At 31.3% G+C, this 12,102-nt stretch overlaps 1 long non-coding RNA gene across 1 annotated transcript in view; it reads left to right on the forward strand.

Moving 5' to 3' along the window:
* Positions 1-7,930: 7,930 nt before the first annotated feature.
* Positions 7,931-12,102, forward strand: part of LOC123709144 — a 34,901-nt gene continuing 30,729 nt past the window's right edge. Inside the window, exons 1-2 of the long non-coding RNA XR_006753689.1 lie at positions 7,931-8,038; positions 8,343-8,425. This is a non-coding gene — a long non-coding RNA (uncharacterized LOC123709144). The remainder of the gene's footprint in view (positions 8,039-8,342; positions 8,426-12,102) is intronic.

The raw sequence follows: 12,102 nt of genomic DNA on the forward strand, positions 1-12,102 counted from the left end.
TAACTTCGCAAATAAACAGCTCTGAAGCTTTAAGCAATGTTTAAAAAAATGTGTGTACATTAGAAGTTATACTTCTCTGGCGTAACAAGATAAAAATATTTTCTAGTTTTGTGGAAAAAACGACACTAACAATAGAAAAAATGTATTTAATACTTTGAATGTTTTATTATAACGTATTATCTAGTTAAATAAGGTATATTTAAATATCACAAAAAAACTAAAATGTTGACTATAGCCAACTTCAGGGTGTCGCTTTTTTGTGACGGTGTGCGAGCGCGTCGTAAATAATTACTCTCATATTTTTTCCCTAACGCGCCAAAAGAAGTACAACTTCATAAATTCTTACCAATAATACTGTATCGTTTGATCTCTCAATAAAATGATTTTCTACTGAAACATTTCCGACGATAGATCTAAGAAATTGTTTCTGATTTGACTACAATTGAAGAAATGAGAAATTAGTTCTGCAGATAAAAATATAAATCGGTATATAAACCAAAATCGGAATTTCATTAATAAGTTGTAATAATAGATAATTAAGTTTAACTTTTGTTGTATTATATTATTAATTTTATAAAAATGGTAATGCAAGGCGACACAGTTATAATAAATCTAGTAGCCGCAAGACGAATTTAATCTTAATAATCGGTTTTCAGATCAGCTTTGAAGCATTTCTTTAAACAAATAAGGCATCCGTTTTCCTAAAAATAAGTGTGTTATCTAGCCTAATTGTCCTGGCTTGACTGACGTGACCTACATAGATTAACGATAAGTTCTTCTAAACCTTAATTTCTTAAATAAAATAATAAGTTGTTACTGGACGAAGCAGAATAAAGCATTGAAGTACTTTTAGCTTACCATAAACTAATCTCTTTACTTAGACACCATTGAAATTCAATAATATCAACAATAGCCCTTCAAAAATTGAAATCTATTTAGAATTTGGTTAAATAATACCCTATTTCCGCAACAAAATATAATATATAAATATAGTATAAAACTTATAATAACATTACTAGTAGCATTTCACTTAATTTAAGAACAAAAGACATTGTCTTTGGTTAACATAGCTTTTACACATTAAGAAAACACTTTTAGCTTCAATCCGTTTAAAAAGTGTTTTCTTAATAAAAGACATCTTGTTACTATTCTGTAATAGAAACTTGCATGCGATGATTCATCTTAGGGCTCAGTTGAAGCGATTTAGTTACACAGGAAAGCAAAACTTAAATTTAAAAGGTACAAATAATGAAACAGAAAATAGAATAATGTAGCATCCTCAAGAGATAGAGACTTTTTACTAGTTTCTGCTGTATAATGTCTAATATAAATGTAACGAATAAAAAAAACAGAATTAATAAATTTATTTGTATACTGTCTAGTCAATGAGTCTTCTTATCTTTATATTGGTTAGACCTCCTCTATTTGGTTCAATGGCATTTTTGTATAAAGTTTACTTCAACATGCTAATGCTTTAAAAACTTTTAGGTGTATTTGTGCTGACTCATTCCACGGATGGATGTAATAATTAAATGATAAATGATATGGTCGTTGACATTCTAAATTTTTATTCAAAAAACTGAAATTGCTTTGTAGCTATAATAAATTACCAAAAATTATTTAATCAAAAAGCTAGTCCAGCGCGTATTACGCAAACCGCATTGTTTTAATGAAGCATATAACTTATAAAATATGTTAGTTAAATACAGTGGCCATATTAGTTTAATCAAGCTATTTCGTAAATTGATCTTGAAGTGATCAGTTTCTGATTATTTCCTTCGCGTTAAGCATTAAATTTAGATTATGCAAACCATATTTCTCGAAAAAATCCTCCAATTTCTGCTTACATCTCGAAGGAATCTATCTCGCCTCGTGGCCACGTTATTGGATCATTCCTCATTCTGATCAGGTTTTAAATAGAACATGGACTTATTTTCTTCGCAGGTCACGTAGACACGGGTTAAATAATATGTAATATCATTATACGTGTTTAGTTATATTTACAATACTGTTTGCAGACAGACGCCATAATACCGCCGAAATACAAAACCAGCGAAATACAACACATCAGGCCGAGCTACACTCGCCAAAACAGCTGAGCTATAAACGCCCTTAAGGCCAACAGCGAGATTCCATTTCTAAAAAAAAGCGTTAACACACTTTTTTTCGAGACTCGGAACGGACGTGTTATTAACCTACCCTCACTTAAATTTAAAAGTGTGAAGTACCTACGTGTTCTAATCTTTTGATTGATGTTTTTTTTTTGTAAATTATATATATTCTTGTTTTTTAAATTAAATCCGCTTCTGATAATTAATAATACAACTAAAGAAAAATATCTCCCTATTCCGTTTACTGTAAGAGCGCAAATATTTTGTGTTACAGCGAATTTAATTTATGTAATCGATATTTAATTTAATCTATGTTACGTAAGACTATTCTTGTTCTGTGTATGTAAAATAAAATATGACATTGTGAGTTGCCAAAAATTACATTTTTTCTAGGAAAGGAAACAGGCATTGTTTGAATTCGACGTGAAGTGCAGCTCATGCCTCATGAGGAAAGCTGTCCGTCCTGCGCCTGCTCACGTGAGATTCCCGTCATGTCGGGTATCCGTTATATCGAAGTCCGTCCACCTAAGCGTCGACTTTCAATACAATACTATTCATTATAATACTTAAAAACAATATTGACTACTTGACGTAACGTATAGTTGTTTTCATAAGTTCCGTTAAAATTGGAATTTGATTTGATGTTTAGTAATTAAACAAATATGTGTATTAAAATATTCAGCACAGTACAGTAACTCCTTTTCGTTTTTTTTTATTATTAAGGTAAATGGTTGTCCTTTAAATGTAACCCACCCCTCAGCACACAGTAACCATGTTTACTTATTATTTTAGAAATTACGAATTAAAAAAAGAATTAAGTAAAAAAAACAATTTTGTATTGCAATTGCAACAAAGAATACATCAACCAATAGCGTGTATTCTCTCTCGATCTTTCTCGCTTGATTGCTCCCTACACTCGCTCCATGGCTACTTGCTTCATGATACGTTCGCCCTTTCTCTCTTTTCTTCGACAAGCAGCACATCTTTGTGACGCAAATATGATTATTATTGCGTTTCACCCGTACAAAATTTACCGTCATGTGCCAAAGAAGTTTCAATACATATTCATCAAAGGTCTATATGATCAGATAAGTACTTTTTAAACACCATTGTACTTTATCTTAAAACTCTTGTACAAAATTTGCATTAGTTCCAAAAGTTAACAATTTTCGTAAATCATGGTCACTCTATAATCCGTGGTTCCCCTAATTGCTCGAGAGATTGCTTCATAAACTCAAATACTAAAAATTGTATTAACTTATTTGCGTAAACGGGATATAAACCACTAAATTTAATATTGGAGTCATAATTATTTTTCTTATAAGCGTGGCTGAGAGCCTTGCGGTTCAAATTCACTGTTTATTATTGTTTTATCATTAGTATTACGTTGTGTCTCGTTTAAAACTTAAATTATGGTTTATTTTTTTCTGTTTCTTTATATTATTTTAAATAAGTTAAAAGTAAGATTACTACTCAATATGTAATAAAAGCGCAATGTTGGCAGCGTTAACTGACATATGATGAAGCATGCCACGTGATTGAATTACACAATCATATATTTTTCTTAAATTGTATTACGCGATTCATGTAGTGAGGAGATTTTGGTACACAATATATTAGCCTCTATAATCCTTCCTTATACAGTTCGATAATAAGTTTTGAAAATTAGCTGATACTAGACTAATCAATTATGAAGATTACTACACAAACGGTGAGCCGTTTTGTTGCGGCATCAGAGAAACGTTTTCGGTGACAATTTTCGAAGCTCTGTACGCTGTTGGTAGAACGGTTTAATTTTTTTAGATGTCACTCTCTTACGGTCTTTGTATGAACACGATACAGTGCGTAGACATATATATTATACATATTATACGATCATAGAAAGTTTCCTATCAAGTTTTATTAATGGGGTAGAGTGGCTAAGTTTTAATTGGAATGTCTCTTTAACCATCACTCAAGTCCTTGTCTCTTGTTACATTAACTAAAGGTCCAGTTGTAAGGGCCAAAGTTACAGTACAGTTAATAATAATTATTTTTGCAGGATTGAAAATGCTTAATATGATAGATATTTATTTTTTAGACAAGTGATTAGGGTTCTATGCCCGGATCATGTCGTAATTATTTGGGGTTAATCACTTGTCGGTTTCCTCAACATGTTACCTTCACCGTTGGAGAAATATAAACATAAACAAACAAGTAAATTCCATTAGTGAAAAAACGTAAACCAAACGCACGACGTTAGGGTTGAGAGTCGCATTAAGCCCACTGCGCTTTGAGTGAGATCTTACTAATTAATATAATTCTAAATTCTATACAAAAAGTGGGAATGGTTTCGTTTTACGTTAATCAAGCTTAGGTAAGGTTTGTGTGCATAAAGAATATTGCTTTACATCTGTCATTAGACTTTGCGACCTCAGGAGTAAAAAATCACGCGTTTAGGCTAAATATAACTGAGTAATTTGGCATGTTTCCTACGTTATAATCGTGTACCAAAGCTAATTTAAACTTTATAAAACATTTCTTGGAAGAAATATTTTATTACGTGTTCTTGGCAACGAGTAACAATTTGTTATAAGTACGTGATCATACACACAAAATAAAGGAACATAAAAATGGCTTTGCGGCTGTCCCACGCATCTGTAGAAAATACATTAAAACAAATTACATAGCTGTGGGCTGGAATATCAATGTTGTATCTTGATATTTAATGCTGAAAGATCGTAAAAATTGTATACACTTTTTTTCATGAACTAAACCAACAAAGATCAATTTACCTATGGACCTTTTCAGTGTCGTATAATAGTGTCGGCTTTTGCGAATCCTGAAGACCATTTTATGTACATGTCCGCGTCGTCGTCGGTTCCGCAAGTCCAATAACCATAGCTCTGGTCCCCGAGAGCGCATTCTAACCTAACCAAAGACAAACCAATACAGAATTGTCTTTAAAGATAATAAATATTGTTTATATTAATATTAAACCTGTTTAACAGATAAAAATAAATTATATAATTCGCCGTCTTGAGTGCTTTTACGTTATCGTGGTCAGCGACAACTTGTAATATGTTACTATGATATTAGAATTAACATGCTTATGCAAACAAAATGTCCAGAGTTGTATTTGGGACATAGATTTGACGTTATTAACGTAGGTTTTATAAAAAAGTTTAAATTCACAAAAGTTTTTTTAGGGTGAATAGTCGGAAAGCACTAAAACTGTGCCAAAATGTAGCACTAAAAACTAAAACACTAAAACTGTACCGTAAAAATTCCTTACAACAATTTGTACGGAATTTTACGATAATAATGGACCGGAAAAGACTAAGAACATATTCTAAAGAAACTTTCCTACACAAAATACAAGTTCAACAAACATTCGTAGTGTTTTCTTGAAAGACTTTGTCAATGCCTCATTTATTGCTTCATAGTTATTGAAAAAGCGATTTTTTTGGAATTGCAAATGTTTTAAATTTTATTGAAATGTAAAAGTGCTTTAACAATGAGCATACAAATTAAGTCGCGTAATTTCGTCTATGGTAAAGAAATATTTAATTATTTTCTTCATTTTTATGAACATCGTGTGACATTATAATAAACTTTAGTTACAAATTTTAAAAAAGGAAATGGTTAATCAATAAATAAATCTCTAGTGTCATACCATTAGAGGAACTGGGATTTTGGATCCTAGTGCAAAATTGGCAACCTCGCCAAGGCGTCGGCCGTCGGGGCGTAGGAACGATTTTTATAGCGATATTTCGCTGCGGATTCCTAACCATTTGCATTATTAGGTAAACATTTCCAATTTTGCTACATCTTGTGACATCCAACGTCAAAATGCCACGATTTCATTACCACGAGATCAGCTTTATCATAGCAATGATTTATCTATTTACTTTGGTATCGATAAAAAAAATTTTTTAATACGCTGAACATAAATTCGTCCAGCAAATGTTAATGCGCTTCTTATAAGACCAACGTACGTACCTTCATATTATAACATTGAAAATGCTCTGATGGGGAAATGAGGTATACCTAAAACGTATATATTGTACTTCAAAACACATATAAAGAATGTAAAATTTTCCGCTCACTCATGCCTGTCGTGGGTCTATCTTCACCCATATATCAGAGAATGGCTCAATTCCCATGTTTTGGTCTTTGATATACAAATATGAAGTTTTTATATATTTATTTATGGTCACCTTATAACATAAAGGTTACATAAATATCAACAACATAGCAAGTATTACACAGAACCACAAGACAGTATAAAATAAAATTGTTATTCAATGTTTGAGTTATTATTAAATATAAAGAATCAACTGTCCTGTTCCAATCAGAGTTCCTGTAACTAAACCAATTTATATATAGCCTTAAGAAATTAAATGGTTCGTACACACCCATTTTCATTATGACAATCTTTTAAATTATACAGTAACTTACAAATCATTATTTCTCGTTGAATCACAATTCATCAACTTCTTCTTCTTATCCGGTACTCCGGTACGGCTCTTGACAGAGCGGTCGTGATCGCTATGTAGTAGTGGTAATCAAAGGGGCAGATGTGATGCGCTTCACGACGTTTCGCCATCGTTGCCTATTAGTGGTCATCCTGCTACATTCATTGAGTGTACCTCATTTCTTAACAAGTATGTAACATTAATTCATAAGCAGATATAGTGATTTTGGCTACTTTTAGTTATTAAGTGAATAATTGAATAAAACAATTATGGATCAAATACGAGATCAAGAATGGCTTCTGTACCACCACCACATAGTATCTTCAATAAAGTATTATTCTGAAATTCGTTGGTAGACTTTTAATTCTTACAAGATGTAATTATTTGTAAATTTGTGACAATATTATAAAAAAATATGAATGACTGACATGTATTAACTGTCTGTAAATATAGTAATGCATTTAAAATTCACAGTGATTCATTAAAAGCGCCAGCGTCCGTCTACGAATTTTCCAAAATTTGCCGACAGTTGAAGTATTCTCGAATTTAATTATCGCCTGGTGCAAATTGCAATTTCTCTGTTGGATGTACTGATGTAATTTAGTTGAATGTACAATTACAATTAAGTACTTTTTTTTCTTTCTTTATTTTATTTAACATTGTTATATAGGTTTATTTTAACGAGAGAACAATAAATTACACTTTAAATTTCATTAATCGGTCTGCTGAACTAATATTTAAATCCCCCGCCTTTCCATAGTCTTAGTACTACGTGTGTACTCTGTGGTGTTTTTAAATTTATTTTTCTAACATATTCTATGGTGTGGTGTGTTATAATTATTTAAATTCCTTGTTCTAATAAAGTCATCGCGTTTCTTTGATAAAATATTATTACATTAATTTTACATATCCTTTGTAGAGCCGGCCCAACTTCGCACTATAAAGAGAACACAATTCCAATATATTAAAGTCCTAACATGATACATGGTAAGGTAATTGCCCTCTTTTAACAAAAGTACATCTTCATCTTTTATTGACAACTAATGTCAACACTATGATGAAATGAAACAGTTAAAAACAATTATAAAAACGACACAAAAATCATTAGTGCCAGTGAACATATTACGAGCAACTATTAAGAAGTTTTCTGAAGCCAATTAATTACGTAATTAAATATTCAGTGATGGTTCGCCGAATGGCGGGAAGGCCCTGATTTCTAATCACTAACCAATTGTACTAGATTTAATGACAATTGACATTGGCGACGAGACAGAGACAACGTATAAAAAGTCAAACAGTTTAAATAGGTAACTAAAACTCTTTACTCTTAACCCTAACTTCAAGCGTAACGTGCAAATAAAAATATGATGTTTTTTTTTAAATATATTCTAAGTTTAAAAAATGTATAACGGTGTCTTTTCGTATTTTAGGTTTGGAGTTTTCATTATCCTCCCTTTGAAATGATCTCAGGTGAGTAATACACAATTGGAAAAACAACAAAAGGCTGATTTTTTCAAAAAAGAATTCGGAATCACAGAGATTAAAAGAGGGAACTGCTACGACATATTATGTAATTAAATGAATGATCAAGCTACTACGTTGACATTTTTAACACTCTACTAACTAGCAAGCTGTCTACAATATGCAGAAATCAAATATAAAGACTCTTATGAGTTATCCATTTAATTATCACGACCGCCTTTATTTGTCTCTCAATCTCAATCCCTAAACTAAAACCTACCGTAGACCTTAGATGCAATTTTGATAATTTCAGACTACGATTTGACACCGAGCGTCTACTTATCGATGTGGTCGCAATCAACTTTAGCCATGTTTACGAGTGTCCTATCCTAATGGGTAAGTTGATTTACTAAATGCCTCCATTACTGATCTTTTTGATATGCCCCCTTGAGGCCAGTTAAACTGAAGCATTTAGAGTAAAGCAAAGCAACTAGAGTAAAGTAATAATTATTGGCGGCCCTTATTTCACGACGAGAATTGAATGGGCCAGGATACCTCCTGTACATATCGACATAGTGACTTTAAATATAAGCCGTAAAGAAGCCCCAAAGGTTTATGTGTCTGTGAAGTTAGCAGAGCACTTACCAGCAGAGCACAAAAAAATTAGAGTTCTGGCAGCAAACACGATAGTTCTAGAGTTCCTGATAGTTTTTAGAAAGAGTTCTGCACTTTTAAATAAATAAAATATTTTTTTTAAAATCGTGAAATGCTTTGCCAGCAACCCGGGCACAGCAGAGCATTTCTTATCGATTTAGATAAAAAAGGTCTCATTAAAACAACCAATTTAATTGTAATAGTTCCTTATCATTTAAATACAATAATAAAAAGGTTTAATTATAAAAAAATAAAGAAGAGTGAGAGAAAACGAAATAATTAGCATTTTGCAAACTTTTCTCTAAATTAAAAAAAACATATTCTCTAGACATGAAAACTCCATGGTTACTATTAGATCTTTTAGATGTCTAGGCAAGACAATTAAAGCCTAGGCCACAACTCTTCGCTTTCTCTCAGCAGAGCATACCTCTATGACGAAAATTGGCAATTCTTTCACTAATTTTAGAAAAAAACCAAAAAATATTAATTTTTGGGTCTGGACATGGGAACTCCGCAGTTTCTATTAGATATTTTAGATGTGTAGGCAAAACAATCAAAGCCTAGGCCAGAACTCTTCGCTTTCTCTCAGCAGAGCATACCTCTATGACGAAAATTGGCAATTCTTTCACTAATTTTAGAAAAAATCCAAAAAATATTAATTTTTGGGTCTAGACATGGGAACTCCGCAGTTTCTATTAAATATTTTAGATGTCTAGGCAAAACAATCAAAGCCTAGGCCAGAACTCTTCGCTTTCTCTCAGCAGAGCCTTTTCATTCATTAATGTCAATTCAATACTTAAAACATTTTAATATGATGATGATAGTGACAAAATTAAAAGACAAAAGTCACTCAATACAGTTATGGAATACCAATATTCAAAATCATATGGCAATTATACCGAATAGCTAATAATAGCATTACTGCAAAATTTGATATTATCAATATCACAATTACAATAATGTTTATTTTAGAATGTCAATAATTTAAGTTAATGTTTATGATTCTCTGTATTGCCTTTGAAATTTTTGATATTGTTCAACTTCAAAACCTCTTTTGTTTGTTTCATTTGCCATAAATAGTAGTAGTATAAAAAATTAACTATTTATAGACTAAAATTAAACCATGTACTAAGATTAAACACGTTTTAATGTTATTACTGCTGATGAATAGTGTTATATAAAATGCTCGTTTAGCTAAGACTTTTTTCTTTTAAATACAATAAATAAAATAATTAATGTTAGGACTAAAATCTAAGAATTGCAATTGCTATCCTGCATGTTGTATTAGAAAAAGGCATGAATGTGTATGTAAATATAACAACACAAATCTAATACTGTAAAATTGTATCAACCGACCTTTTTGACATCGTTTTTTCAAATGAAAGTTAATAAATGTAAAAAATTTACCAAAATTTTAGAGTTAAGTCTTATAGAAATAAGATCTTAAAAGTTTCTTTGTAAGTTGGATTAAGTTACAGTTTCGCTTAAATGTTCAAACTCTCTTAAATATGCTATTTTAAATCAAAATAGTCTGTCTGGAATTTAAAACACGTATTTTATTTTTTAATCTATTATCGATTTTGCGCCATTTCACATATTTTATCGAATGGGGTGTTAAGTTTTTAAAAATCGACTTAATGTACTTTTAGAAAAAAAAATGTATTATTCTATAAATAAGTATTTGTTTGAAATATTATAATAAATAAAAATTTGATGACGTATGATATATTATGTATGATACAAAGATATAAGAATTGATATGACTCAAAATGTAAAATGTAAAATTCTTATTAAGACAAATTTGCACGCCATAACATTCTTGTAAGTGGGTAACACTGAAAATGTTTAGAACTGGCCAGTTAGAAACATTGCTAATAAAAACTTTTTTTTTTAAATTCAATTTAAGAACTCTTTGGTAACCTCATGTAGTATATAGCATTCATTTGTCATTTGTCTTTGTGAATAGGCGGCAAATCAAAAATCATCACCAGGCCATAAAATTATTAAAAAAAAAAAAAAAAAATCAAAAATCATCATCTCAGTGGGTGTTTCCTTTCGGGGATCGGCCAACTTAGGTAAAGAAAGGAAGAAGTCAAGGAAAAAAGATGATTGCCTCATTCTTGGGTCGGAGAGGTCATTTCAGGACAGTTGTGCTAGAAAATGGAAGGACAGTTACTGCAAACTGGTTTGTCAATCGCTGTTTGCCTGTTGTCTTTGAAAAAAATCGACAGCAGCGCCCTCGAAGCAGGATCCTATTTCACCACGACAATGCTTTAGCGCACTCCGCAAAACGGACTGATGAATATTTGACTATGGCAGGTGTAGAGATAATGCGTCATCCGCCATACAGTTCTGACGTGGCGCCCAGCAACTGCGATAAAAAAATTTTTACCCGCCTACTACTAATTTGATGTTTGTTTTCTTTTGTAAACAATGTATTTATTTATGATAATCTCTGCATTTGTGGTTGTCTGTGTGATTTAGATTTATATATCATCTATATATGTTCTTTACCTGGTATAAATAATGTAATCATAACGAATTTTTTAATAAGCTTACAACAGATACAATTGGAGCTGGTGGAGCGGAAAGAAAAAACCTTTTGACCAATGCTAGAGATAAGCCTCCTGAACGTTGGGCCTGTTATAGGCATTCAACAATATTTGCAGCTAGTAACGGTTGCATTGGTCAAAAATATTACCGCCTCTGTTTGGTTATCTTTATGTACAATAACAATTCGTCAATATAAAAAACAGCAACTCTAAATAATTTCATATTTTTTTTTAGTTTAATGCTTAATGAGATTAATGTACTGTTCTTTATATAATAATAATGAGGTAATGATAATTTAACGGACCACTAATAGTGTAAGCTAATTTAGTACTTACCCAATTTATAACATATTTGATGAATGAATGATTTCTATTTTATATGTATGTAATAATATTAGTAGGAAGGACTTAAGAAAAACTAGAATATATCTAGTTTGATATCATAAACCTGTCATAAGGAACCATTCACAAAGCGGGTGCTTAAATTGGAGAATCGGTTTCAGCTTATTGAAATCGGCTTATGTCGACGACATTTGCTGAATGCTAGAAATAATTGATACAAGGCCGTTAGAGAGTTTCCCACTTAATTAAAATTAAGACTTTCGGTTTTAAATTTTAATATGTAAAACAAAGACGGCTTAATAATGCCGTTCTTGAAATATACGAAGACTTATAATTCAAGAACGGCGGATTGTTATGGTTTTGCTTAATTGTAAAATTTACTAAAAAAAATCCAAAAATGTGTTCATGGTTTTCGTAACTGTCAAACAGTTTAATGATCATACCGTCGAAACTGTAAACTCTCCCCTCAAATTAAGGAACGTATTTGAATTGATCATATATTCCACAATACGTAGAATAATATCA

Source organism: Pieris brassicae, chromosome 4 (assembly GCF_905147105.1).
Source record: "Pieris brassicae chromosome 4, ilPieBrab1.1, whole genome shotgun sequence".
Taxonomy (NCBI): domain Eukaryota; kingdom Metazoa; phylum Arthropoda; class Insecta; order Lepidoptera; family Pieridae; genus Pieris; species Pieris brassicae.